This window comes from Callithrix jacchus, chromosome 10 (genome assembly GCF_049354715.1).
Source record: "Callithrix jacchus isolate 240 chromosome 10, calJac240_pri, whole genome shotgun sequence".
NCBI lineage: Eukaryota > Metazoa > Chordata > Mammalia > Primates > Cebidae > Callithrix > Callithrix jacchus.
In genome coordinates, this window is record NC_133511.1 from 41,985,192 (window position 1) to 41,998,513 (window position 13,322).

The window sequence follows — 13,322 nt, forward strand, 5'->3', positions numbered from 1 at the left end:
AAATACTTATTGTTAACAACCATCTGAGACTTCAATGAGTCAGACTCCTTTTTTCTGCTGGAGGATCTTACCTTGATGTTGATGATTGCTTACTGATCTGCATGGTGGTTGATGGTGGTTGCTGAAGGTTGGGTGGCTGTGGCCATTTCTAAAAATAAGACAATAAGGAAGTTTGCAACATCAATTGACTCTTTCTTTCATGAAATATTTCTCTGTAATATGTTCTCTGATGCTACTTGATAGCATTTTATTAACTGCAGAACTTCTTTTAAAACTGGAGGCAGTTTTCTGAAGCCCTACTGGTGCTTTATCAAATAAGTGAATATAGAATATTCTAAATCCTTTGTCATTTCAATGATGTTCACAGCATCTTCAACAGGAATACACTCTGTCTCAAGAAACTTCTTTCTTTTTCCATAGGAAGCAACTTCTCATCTGTTCAAGTTTCATCATAGGATTGAAGTAATTCAGTCACATCTTCAGGTTTCACTTCTGATTATACTTCCCTTGCCATCTCCATAACATCTGCAATTAGTTGCGTCACTGAAGTCTTGAATTCCTCCAAGTGATTCATGAGTGTTGGAATCAGCTTCTTCCAAATCTCTGGTAATGTTGATATTTTGACTTCCTTTCATGCACCTTGAATGTTCTTGATGACATCTAAGATGGTGAATTATTTCCGAAAGATTCTCCATTTACGTATCCTAGGTCCATGACAGGAATCGCTATCTATGGATCTGGGCCTTATAAAATGTATTTTTTAAATCACAAAAGTTGAAAGTCTAAATTACTCCTTTATCTATTGGCTGTAGAATGGATGTTGTGTTAGTAGGCATGAAACAATTTCAATCTCCTTGTACAACTCCATCAGAGCTCTTAGATGACTAGGTACATTCTCGATTAGCAGTAATACTTTAAAATGACTCTATTTTACTGAGAAGTAGGTCGCAATATTGGACTTAAAATATTCAATAAACTATGCCACAAACAGATGAGCTGTCATCCAAACATTGTTGTTCCATTGCTAGAGCACAGGCAGAGTAGACTTAGCATAATTCTTAAGAGCCCTAGGATATTCATAACGGTAAACAAGCATTGGCTTCAACTTAGTCACCTGTATTAGCACTTAAGAGAGTACTCCTAAGAAAGCTCCTTTGAAGCTTTCAAGACATTGGCTCCTCTTCTCTAGCTATGAAAGGCCTACATGGTGTCTTTTTCCAATATAAATCTATTTTATCACATTGAAAATCCGTTGTTTGATGTAGTAACTTTGATCAATGATCTTAGCTAGATCATCTGATCATCTGGATAACTTGCAGCAACTTCCACTTCAGCATTTGTTGCTTCACCTTGACTTCTATGTTATGGAGATGGCTTCTTTTCTTAAACCTTATGTACCAATCTCTGCTAGCATCAAACATTGTTTCTGCAACCTCCTTATCTCTCTCAGCTTTCATAGAATTGATAAAAGTTTGAGCCTCACTCTGGGTTAGGCTTTGGTTTAAGGGAATGCTGTGGCAGTTTTGATTTATCTAGACCACTAAAACTTTCTATCAGAATAAGGCTGTTTCATTTTTTTGTCTATGTATTCAGTGACATGGCACTTAATTTTCTTCACAAAGTTTTCTTTTCCTTTCACAACTTGACTAACCAACTGGCTCTAGGGGACTTGATTTTTGTCTGTTGCAGACTTCAAAGGGCTTCCTCACTAAGCTTAGTGATTTTTAGCTTTTGATTTAAAGTGAAAGACATGTAAATCTGTTTTTCATTTGAACACTTAAATGCCATTGTAAGGTTGTTTATTGGCCTAATTTCAATATTGCTGTGTCTTAGGGAATAGTTGTGTCTCAAAAAAAGGGAGTGAGAGGAATGGCCAGTTAGTGGAGCAGTCAGGACACATACAACATTTATTAAGTTTGCCATCTTTCCTGGGCATGCTTTGTGTTACCCCAGAACAATTGTAACATCAGAGATCACTGGTCATAGATCAATCACTATAATATATATGATTATAAGGAAGAAGTTCGAAATATTCTGAGAATTACCAAAATGTGACATAGAGACATTAAATTGGCATATCTATTAGAAAAATGGCGCCAAAAGACTTGCTCAATGCAGTTGCTTTAAACTTTCATTTTTTAAAAAATGCAACATTTTCAAAGCACAATAAAGTGAAGTGCAAAAATGAGGTATGCTTATATATTCAAATTTTCTATTATTCCTTTTTTTCTTGTTCTCTGTAACAGTCATTTTTTTCTTGTTGTTCCAATTTTTAAGCATTATAACATTAGAACTATATACATGTTTACTGTCCTATAGAGGTTATGCTAAACGTTATAGCATATGTTTTTTACTTCAAGTGTAATATTAGTACATATTTTCTTTCTCTTCTATGATGAAAGTTCTCAGAATGTTTCTTTTAATTTTACTTATCCACTCTTTTTTTTTTTCGAGACAGAGTTTTGCTCTTGTTACCCAGGCTGGAGTGCAATGGCGTGATCTAGGCTCACTGCAACCTCCGCCTCCTGGGTTCAGGCAATTCTCCTGCCTCAACCTCCTGAGTAGCTGGGATTACAGGCACGTGCCACCATGCCCAGCTAATTTTTTGTATTTTTAGTAGAGACAGGGTTTCACCATGTTGACCAGGATGGTCTCGATCTCTTGACCTCGATTTCCACCTGCCTCAGCCTCCCAAAGTGCTGGGATTACAGGCTTGAGCCACCACCCCTGGCCTTACTTATCCACTTTTAATCTATCAGCTTTATTTTATTTTTTATTGTTTTGACTGATCTATATAGTAAACTAAATACTCTATTTATATACCCATTACTTAACATTTTAGCTGTTCTTTAATCCTTCCTGAATCTCTGGCTCTTTAAGAGAGATTACAGTAATTATTCTTCTTTCTAAAAATCTTTATTTCTTTCTTTAGAACGGCTTGATGATGATTTCTTGCAAGTTGATTTTCTTTCAGCATTTATGTACAATATTTTCACGGAATATGGAATTTGAGTTTAACAATTATTTTACCTGGTCATTTAAATAGCATCATTCAATTTTCTTCAGGCTTTTGTCTTTTATTTTGAGAAATGAAGCAGATGTGCTCAATATTCCTCCTGTAACTCCTAAGCTCTGACAATTGCTGTATACTACAACAAGTTCTATTCCCATATCCTACAAATCTCAGCTAGAATTTCTTTTTAGCTACAAAAGCATATTTGGCCTTCATGTGGTGCTGGCTGGTAGTGCCTAGAAGTTAATGAACTAAGAGTACCCTTCAATTAGTGATGGATGGAAGCCGATGAATAAATACAACAACCTCAGTCCTCAGCTGATGTGTGAATCCTAAGGCACTTTCTACACAGGCTTTTGGAAATTCTCAGAAGGATTGAGTCAATTGATCAATTAACACAACTTATATTATCTTCTTTCTTTTTCTTTTAAACCAATTACCTTAACTATGTTTCCTTCATCATCATTCAAATAAACTATTTGTATGCTCAGTCTTGCCTCAGGATCCATTTGGAAATATCTTAATACAAAACTCTTGATATTTTGAAATACTGTGGCTTTTTTCTCTGATGTCTTTCCCCATTTCCCCATTTTTTTCCTCTGTCTCTGCATTTCACAGTTTTTACTCTGAGACACTAAGGTGTAAATTGCTTTTTAAAAAATCTTACTTAGAAATTTTATGACCTGTTGAATGTATTGTTTTTAAAAGTTGTTTTGAAATTTTTTTTTTTAGCTATTAAACTTTATAAACTGCTTCACCCTTTTCTTTTCTTTCCTTAGATTCCAATTAAACATGTATTAGGCCTTCTTGATGTATCTTCGTTGTCTTGTCTCTTGTCCTTTGTATTTTAAATTCTATTTTAATCTTTATACTTTATTCTAAATATTTTCTATGATATAGTTTTCAGTTTATTTACTCTTTATTAACTATGACTAATTTCCCTTTAATCTACCCATTGAGTTCTAATTCCTTTATTAAGTTGCTCTTATTGCAAATACCCATTTTTTTTACAAGTTTTTCAAACGAGTTTCATTTCCTTGAACACAACATGCAATGTTATTTTAAAGCATTTTTATGACTACTCCAATCACTTGAACTTCTGAGTTCTATTTTTATGTTCTGTTGTTTTTCCTAGTTGCCTTTTGTTCTTACATGTAGCCATATTTATGTTGTGTACTCATCATTGTGTTAGATAAATCATTTATATAAATAGTTTTAAGTCTAAATGATATCATCTTCCTCCAGAATGGCTTTTTCTTTGTTTCCAGGGACACTTGCATTTTGGAATGTTTTCAGGCGCTATTATAGCTTGACAACAACTATAGTTTCAAGAATTGAGATAGTTTGAAGCTGAGCAACAGTCCTTTTAGGGCTTACCTACTTCCAGGGCAGCCTACTCCTAATGTGCAGCTCTCAGCATTCCAAGCAAGATTAGAAAGTGTCACCAGTGTTCCTCACCTATGAGGATGCTATGCTCCAAATCTGTCCGCTTGCCCTCGCAAATATGTGTAAATTTCCCCTTGGAGTTCTCAGCCACCCTTCTGGAATTAGTCGTGGAAGGAAAAGTGACCCTAAATGCAGAGCTCTAAGCTTGGATGACTCCAAAACTTGAGTCATTGCTGACTCCTGGCTCACTATCAGCCTCTATCTTTTTATCTCTCTTTCTGGCATCTTTTTAAAAAGTTAGTCAAATATTTTATACTTGTCTTCAGTGAACGAAAGTTTGTTTGAGTTGCTTACTGTACCATTGCCAGAAATGGAATTTCACTATTTCAAAAAATTCTCTCACATTTTCTGAAATGTTCAGACCCATTATTTGAATATCCCCCCAGCTTTGCAGTATTTAGTTGATAGACCTTTTTAATCAGAGAGCAAATGCACTATTGCAGCAAAATTTATAGTGGTTATTAAGACAACTTTTATTAATAGAAAGCTATAAACAAAGGTTCAACTATAGGATAGTGATAAAATCATTTTAACATTTGCCTAAATGTCTGTCTGAACTGCTGACTTTTCCACAAGAGAAATAACTGTTCTAATACCATATAATTATATTTCACTAAAGCACTATGTTTTTATCACTAATAGGCTAGTCCTAGGCAATTACACTTAATATATCTTACTTAGAAATTTTATTTGTAATGGGCATGTAGCAGAGAATGTAAATTGAGAGTTTATAACTCATCTTTGATAGAAGCTCTTTTTATCTCAACTAGTCATCAGGGATGCATCTACTTTATTGGATGGCAAAATAGAAAATGCCTCTTACAATCGCCACATAAAAAGGTACGTGCTTTAACTTACGTCTGTATTCAAATTATCTTATAGAAGAAAATACATTTCCTAGATTAGAAATATGTTCTGGCCTAATTATAATTTTTTAGGGATTGATACAAATGACTAAAATACAGATATTTTATTCAAATGAAAAGAAACCATTTATATTGTGACAAAACTTACAATAATAGAAAAATCAATCTGTATAAAATGATTATTTTAACTGTATAGCTTTGGAAGAAACAAATTATAACAAGTTTAAATATTTATTTTGATCTTGTAAACTAGAATTGTATGCCATATTATTTTCAATTGAGTCTTGGATACTGAGAAAGATCATGAAAATACTCATAATATATCATTAACATAAACTGAGGCATAGTTTGATAGTAATTTAATCATTTCTATGTTCTTATCTTAAACATAGTAAAACTTTTGTTCAAGTAGTCTGCATGAACCAAATATCTTAAATATGTTGCATTTGGCATTTTATTCATATAGCTTAAAAACTACATTTGATAATTACAAATGATCTTAAATCTTCATACAGTAACTAAATCAATCGCATAACTTTATGATTTCTCAGCAAAGAGCAATTATGCCAGTAAAAGAAAATTCACTGTGAAACTGCATTTAGAAAGTGATGTAACATAACATTTTAAATATTTTTGATACAGAATTTAAACTTTAAAAAACTGACACAATTGCAAAAGTTGGTATTTTGTGGAAATAATACCAATTTTGTCTGTATATCTTACAAATTGTTTTAATGACATACTCGGAAATGTTATCAAATTTTATGCTAAGTGATGACAATGTAATTCATGTTATTAAATACTGAAAATAATCTATATGTAAATTAATATACTATTCGTTAATATATTATCTAGAAAATTTAGCATAACGATGTCCTAAAATATGGTTCATGGTTCAAAGATAATTCAATAATATGTCAAATACTCATAATATAATTTAAGTGAAAATAGTGAAAAGAATGTATACATATGCATTCATTTTACATAATAGTGTTTGTGTGTGCACGCATGCAAGTATGTGTGTTTGCATATATAAGAGACAGACCCTGGTCAAAAATTGGGGTAGACTACTTTTTTACTTCCTCAGGTTACTGAGAAGTGCCACTTGGTTTCAGTGCCTGCAATATCAACTCATCATTTCTTGGAAAGGAAAAAAGACAGTGAGAGGGCCTACAAAAGAATTGGTAGTAAACATGAGTTATGAAAGTAAGAATGGAAAATTGCTTTCATTTTTCCAGGCTCTACATCTGCTATAATGTATAGAAGAAAAAATTCAAGGCTGCATTAGGTTAACTGAGATCAGACTATAATCGATTTTATAGCTTGCCAGTAATGCATTGGTTTCCTGTGAATTATTTAATATCCCAGAAAGTAACTGGGTTTGAACACCCTAACAAGTTTGGCCTCAGTTCAGAGATTCCAACAGCAAAGGGTATTGGTGCAGCACTAAGAGAAGGAACCAAGAGTAGTTAGAAAAGGTCAGATAGAAGCCAGATCACCCATAGTAGGAGAAAGTGCAGTGCAAAAGGCCCTTCTCTAGTCATCTGAAAGATCGTATGTTCTTTCCACATCTCTATCAATTTTTGAGCACATCTTTAATTTTTGGCTCAAGAAGATGTTCAAGGCTCCCCTTGTAGCTTTACTTCATCAGTCCCAGGATCAGTCATTTCTTCAAGAAGTTCTGCGTCCTTTGATGTGAAGAATAAAGATCAGGATCATTGTTTCTTCTCTTGGTCTTTACAGCAGACATATATATATATATACTTTAAAATGAGATATTTCCTCCTTTAATTGTTACTACCCATCTCCTCTAGACAACCGAATTCATTGGTTTTGTTACATCCTTCCTATTACACATACATATATACACACACACATATATATGTATGTATTACATGTATATATACACATATACACATGTGTATATGTATATGTACATGTGTATGCATATATACAGATATAAATTCATATATTCCTATGTATATGTTTTATGTGTATATAACATATACATATATACATCTTATATGTGTATATAAAGTAACATACATATTTATAGCACATATATATATATATAGTAATCCGCCCATTCCATTTTTGCATGACTTTCTTTCATGCTGAGAATTCTAGCTGCTAATAATACCAATCTATTACTCATTTACGCAATCATATGATATATACAAAATATTTATGATATTGATATATTTATGCCATATGAATATCAAAAGTGCTAATTAATGTTCAATATTTATTTATAGTTCTTTTAAATTTTAATGAACTGTGTATATGGTCCATTTACTTACATAATTTTATTTTTCCTCTTAATGTGCTATTAATTTGGCATACAGGTAGACTGTTTTGCATTTAATTTTAGATTTTATTTAATATTTATTAATTTTATTTCTAATATGTAAAATAATTTATTTCTAGAAGTCAACAACATATGAAAATATGTACTTTAAAATGTGATACTTCCTCCATTAATTGTTACTACCCATCTCCTCTAAACAACAAAATTCACTGGTTTTGTTTCATCCTTCCTATTACTTTTTTTTTACAAAAATAAGCATGCTTCCTCCTTTTCTCCTTGCAAAGTAATTTATATCATTTTGCTTTTTAAAATAGACCTTATTTTTCAGAGAAGCTTTAGGTTCACAGCAAAATTGAATGGAAATTACAGTTTCCATATGTCCCTTACCTTCATATACCCACAACTTTCCTCACTATCAGCATCCTTCTTTAGAGCGGTACATTACTGCAATTGATGAACGTACACTGACACATCATTATCACCTAAGTTCACAGTTTCCATCAGAGTTCATTCTTGTTACACAATCTGTGAAATACGTAATGATATGTATTCACTGTATAATATAGAAAGTAATTTTGCTCTCTTAAAAATCATCATATATTACCCATTTATACTTTCCTCTCTCAAGTCTTGTCAACTACTGATCTTTTTACTGTCTCAATTCCCAGAACGTTATTTAGTTGGAAGCATACAATATGTAGCCTTTTTAGATTGGCTTTTAGCAATTTAAGTTTCCTCCATGTCTTATAATGACGTGATAGCTCATTTCATTTGCAAGCTGAAACTGGACTACCACATTTTATTTATCCATTCAGCTACCAAGGAACATCTTGGCCACTTCCAAGTTTTGGCAATTTTAAATAAAGCTACCAGAAACACCCATCTGTAGGTTTTTGTGTGAGAATAAGCTTTCAATTTATTTAGGCAAATGCCAAAAAGGCAATTTCTGGATAAGTGGGCTTAAAGTGTGAAAAAACCCTGCCGAACTATCATCTAATGTGGCTGTACTGTTTTGCATTCCCACCAGCAGCAAATAAGCATTCCTGTTTCTCCTCCCTTGGCTTTTTTATTTAGCAATATATTCTGAAATTACTCTGTCACAACTTTTGGAGAGTTTTTCTTATTTTTTATACCTACATAGTATTCTATTGCATGTATGCACCATAGTTTATATTTATGTAACCAACCTAATGTGTGTGTGTATGTGCACTCAAGTGCATGTCTGTATAGCTACTTCACAAAGCAGTGGACCTAATGCCACAAAAATCAACAATTGAATATATTTATCTTGATAAAAGGATGACTCTCTCTCCAACCTCAAATGCCACTTGATAATGAAATAATTCCAAGAAGTTTATTTTTTTCCATTGTGCTGTCACTTTCCAAAGCATTTACTCTTTACTCTTAATATAGCATCTTTAAGATTTGATTGATATTTCTTACTCAATTTTAGTCTCCAACTTTAAGTAACGTATAGTTTTTCAAATATGGTTGAGCGCTGACGTTTGTATAGATTATTTCGGTCTCACTGAAATTACGTTATTTTCTCTCATTTTTGCCAGTTGCAAAGACTTTGATTTATTTAAAGTTCATTTGGCTGAATGTGAATTTATAGTGCTTAACTGAAGGCAAATCTGCTGGGCTGCCCTGGTGCAGAGGCTGCATGCACTCTGTGATTTGAAACGCTTAGCAGTTAGGTTGATTTTCTCTTCCTTCTATTTTTTCTTCTTTCCTCTCCTCCCTGAGCAAATAGAAGACCACTTGTAAGTTTAACCAGAAAAAAAAAGATTGTTTTTTGAAGTTGCCTGTTACATTACATATATATTGGTCTTTGTGACATGTTAAAAGCAAATGTAATGTAACTGAAATATTTGCCATTTTTTTTCTGAACAAGACTTTGTTTGGTTTTGCTCTAGTTGTTAATTCTGTTGAAGTGCTGTGGAACCTACATTTATGATATCCACTGATTTAAAATTATGTAGCATTAAAAACAATAAACAGTCTTACACAATAAACAATACATAGAGCATATTTGCCAGACTTTTGGGATGATATACCAAAATATATGAAGCTTTTCTTTCTTTTCTTATTTTCTTTCTCTTTCTGACACTTTCTTTTCTATCTTTTATATATACTTTTAAAAAATCTAATAAATTTATTGTTCAAACATATACTATATATAAGACGCTGTGTTGGGTGTTTCACTTAGGTAATTCTTACACATATTTTGAATTCACATACTAGATGATGTTCTCAATATTGAATAAAAAATGTTTATGCTGTTTTGTTCCTTAGATAAGTTTGAATTGAAAATATAATAAATCACAACTTAATATATATCTCAATGAGCTTACAGACTTTGAAAAGAGAGTGGAATTTTTATTTGATGTTATAATGCCCAAGAGTACATGAATTATTAGCCTAATTTTTATATATACCTCCTTACACAAAATATGGACAGTTCATCTCCAAGGAAATATATTAGATAATGAAAATGCATTTCCTCGAATAAAGTTTAGTGAATCAAGCTCAAGACTGCTTGCTTCCATTTTCATTTGTGTTTCTTATGCTGTTATTCATAGCAGAAAAAAAATCTGGTAAGCAAAGACCATTAAATATAAGTAATTTCATTGAAAAACCGGTGCTTAAGAAAGGATTATCTGATCTACAACTTGGAATTCTGCATGCTTTTAGGAGAATACTCTTCAAATCTCAGGAAAGCAACATTTTACTAGATGCAAATAGTAATATAAAGGCATTAAGGAAAACAGAGTCAGAAACAGAGTACAATGAGGCCTGAATATTCTTCTGACCAAGGAAAGTAACTTTTTCTACCAGGAAAATAACTTTAAAATGTCAGATATTTACCATCAAAATAATAATAGGTACTTCATGTATTTATTTATCAAAAATATGCATTTAACACCAAGGATGTGCAAAACACTGAATTGGGATGATGGGTACATGCTAAGTTTTGGCAAAATTGAGTATGGAAAAGCTTCTATTAATTGCCTGTAACTTCAGTACATCATCTTAGATCACTGGCAGTATTGAAGGCAGTAGTACAGTTTGCAACAGTAACAGGACATATGCAGTGAATTCTACATTAAATATGTAACCATATTGAATTGGGTTTAACACCTTGCTCTTCAAATTACTTTCTGTGTACCCTCAGGCCATCTATTTAACTTTTCCCACTGTAAATTCCTTTATATGTTATTTAGAACTAAGCTCAACTACATTTCAGAAGTGAATTAGCCGATAAGAATTAAAGGTTCTGAAATTTTTTTTTTAATTCTGGTGACATTGGTGTCACATTCATTGTTGCTTTCACTAATCACAGCTACAATCATTAATTTATGCCAAACCTTTTCTGATTATATTCAAGTCCTTTTTTAAGATTGAATTTCAGTCTACTGGCCATAAGTCAAGATAATTAGATCAAACCTGACTGCATTTGTGTTCTAATTATCCAACAGAAGACTTCAAATATATAATTTAATCTTCCCAATGAACCCCACCATCACCATCAGTATCACAACCTATTGCCACTTAATTAAAGCAGCATTCTTAAATTCTAAGTCTAGTTATGTTTCTTTCTGCCTAATTCCCTCGACAACATCCTTAATTTTGTGATCCTTTAGTTTTTAGTTGAGACTAACTATTTTACTTGGCCAAGTTGTGAATATCCCTGTATCACTTTAATCTACATCAGTGAAATAATCTATAGGCGGTGCAACACTGCAGGTATGTATCTGACTATTTATTGCTTACCTTCAGTGTGCTACATACTGTGCTGGATGACAGAGCAAAGAATCATGCATCCAGACAAAGTATAACTTACATAGATTCAAATATCCTTTAATCTGCAACATGATTTTGACAGTTATACAGAGGAGAGAATGGCTTAAAGTCACTAGAATCTTCAGTGCATCATGGAATTCTGAAAGAAGGTACAGCCCATTTTCTATGTCTTTCATCTTCATTATCCTCTAAATATTTTCTACTAGTTTTAACAGATATGTTAACATACTTTTAATAAGTTATTTCTACAAGATTTTCAATAAAAAATACAGAAATTCATCTGCTTCTCAATTTTGCACTTCACCCACACCAGAAGAAACCATTTTTAAATCTTTTTTAAGTAATTATTTTGGTGTTTATATTCATGCCTGGAAAAACACGTGCTTATGTTAACATTTCAGTTTTTAGTTTTAGGAATGTACTATTTACTCCTATTATACAACATAACAATTTGGTTGTTTGCCCAGGCACACCCCTCCCCCAACATCACTCTCCAGACATGCATACTTTCCCTATTCACTGGTCTTCAAAACAGTCATGTTGTAGTTTTGTTTAGATCAACATTCATTGTTTACTTTGCCATGACTCTCTAAATTCTGTTTACATCAAAGCCATTCAATTAACCATAATTAACCTTCTTTCTTACACCACTCTTTGTTTTCCTTGAAGTTAATCATTTGTATGGTTTTCATTTACTTGGTATTCAATGTTGTTTTTATTAAAACAACAACAGCAACATCAAACCCTCAGCAATTATCTAATTATCTCTTTGAAGCTTAGACCCACATTATGTATTTTATAAATTAATATTCCTAAGTGAGACTTTTCAGAACACTGTTATCCTATGTTCCTCAGATTTGCCAGCCTTCTCTATCTGTGGTACCATGGATCCTCCTTCACCATAATCTAAAACATAAACGATTTCTTTATCTCTCTTCATTTTAAAATCTTGTTTATTGTACCCCATTCATTTCTTGTTGTATTTTCCCTTTGTTTCAGTAGAGTTTGTCTTCTAGCACTTATGTTTTGGGGTTTTCATTTTGTTTTGTTTTTATTTTAGACCCAGTATATATTAAAATGACATTATCCTAACATATGTTTTGGTCAAAAACAGAATTTCAGTTTCTAAATCTTTTCCTTTGAATTCTGAAGGAATTGCACCTGAAAATTCTATTTTCAATTTTGCTATGAAAATAAAGCCATCTCTATGTTATTACATATTGATTGATTATGTGTCCCGATTTGTCCAAGATTATCCTCTTAATGTCTGTTTTTACAGCATAATTTTTGCTGGTACCCTCTTTGATATCAAAGAGGTTCTGATTTACATAGTGAATCAGAGTAACATAGGTTACTCTATTTAGCCCGACATTTTCTTCTCTGTAAGATTTTCTTTTTGTTCCATGTGTACTATAATTTAGTGATGATGTACTCTGCTTTCATTCATTGATCTAATTGATCTAAGCATTGTCTTTCCCTTTGAGAAATGTCCTTGCATATTTCAATGATGATTTTCTTCTCTTGGCTCTCTTTTCTATTTCTGAAGTTCTATTATTCCTATATAGGATTGGTCTCCTAATATTTCTGTGTTTTCTCTCCAACTCTTTACCTATTTTTTGTTTTAAGCTATTTTCTAGGTGATTTTTGCAACTTTATTTTCAGTTTTCTAATAAACTTTTTTCTCCTCTTCTTTTACATTTTTAATGTAGAAGAGAACAGAGCCCTTAGGTGTTCCCTGAATATTCATTTCTGAATTACATTATGTTCTTGTTCTATAATTGTAATAACATGTATTTCTCTAACATATTAATGCATAATTTGCAGCATTTTTTTAACCTTGTATAATTTGTTTTCTGTAACTTTTGTTTTCTTCTTCTCTCTTTGG

The 13,322-nt window shown here is 32.3% G+C and overlaps 1 long non-coding RNA gene across 1 annotated transcript in view; it reads left to right on the forward strand.

The window, feature by feature from the left end:
• Nucleotides 1-7,117, forward strand: part of LOC118145751 (uncharacterized) — a 42,596-nt gene extending 35,479 nt beyond the window's left edge. The window contains exons 3-5 of the long non-coding RNA XR_013522854.1: nt 425-606; nt 5,230-5,299; nt 6,413-7,117. This is a non-coding gene — a long non-coding RNA (uncharacterized LOC118145751). The remainder of the gene's footprint in view (nt 1-424; nt 607-5,229; nt 5,300-6,412) is intronic.
• Nucleotides 7,118-13,322: the final 6,205 nt, after the last annotated feature.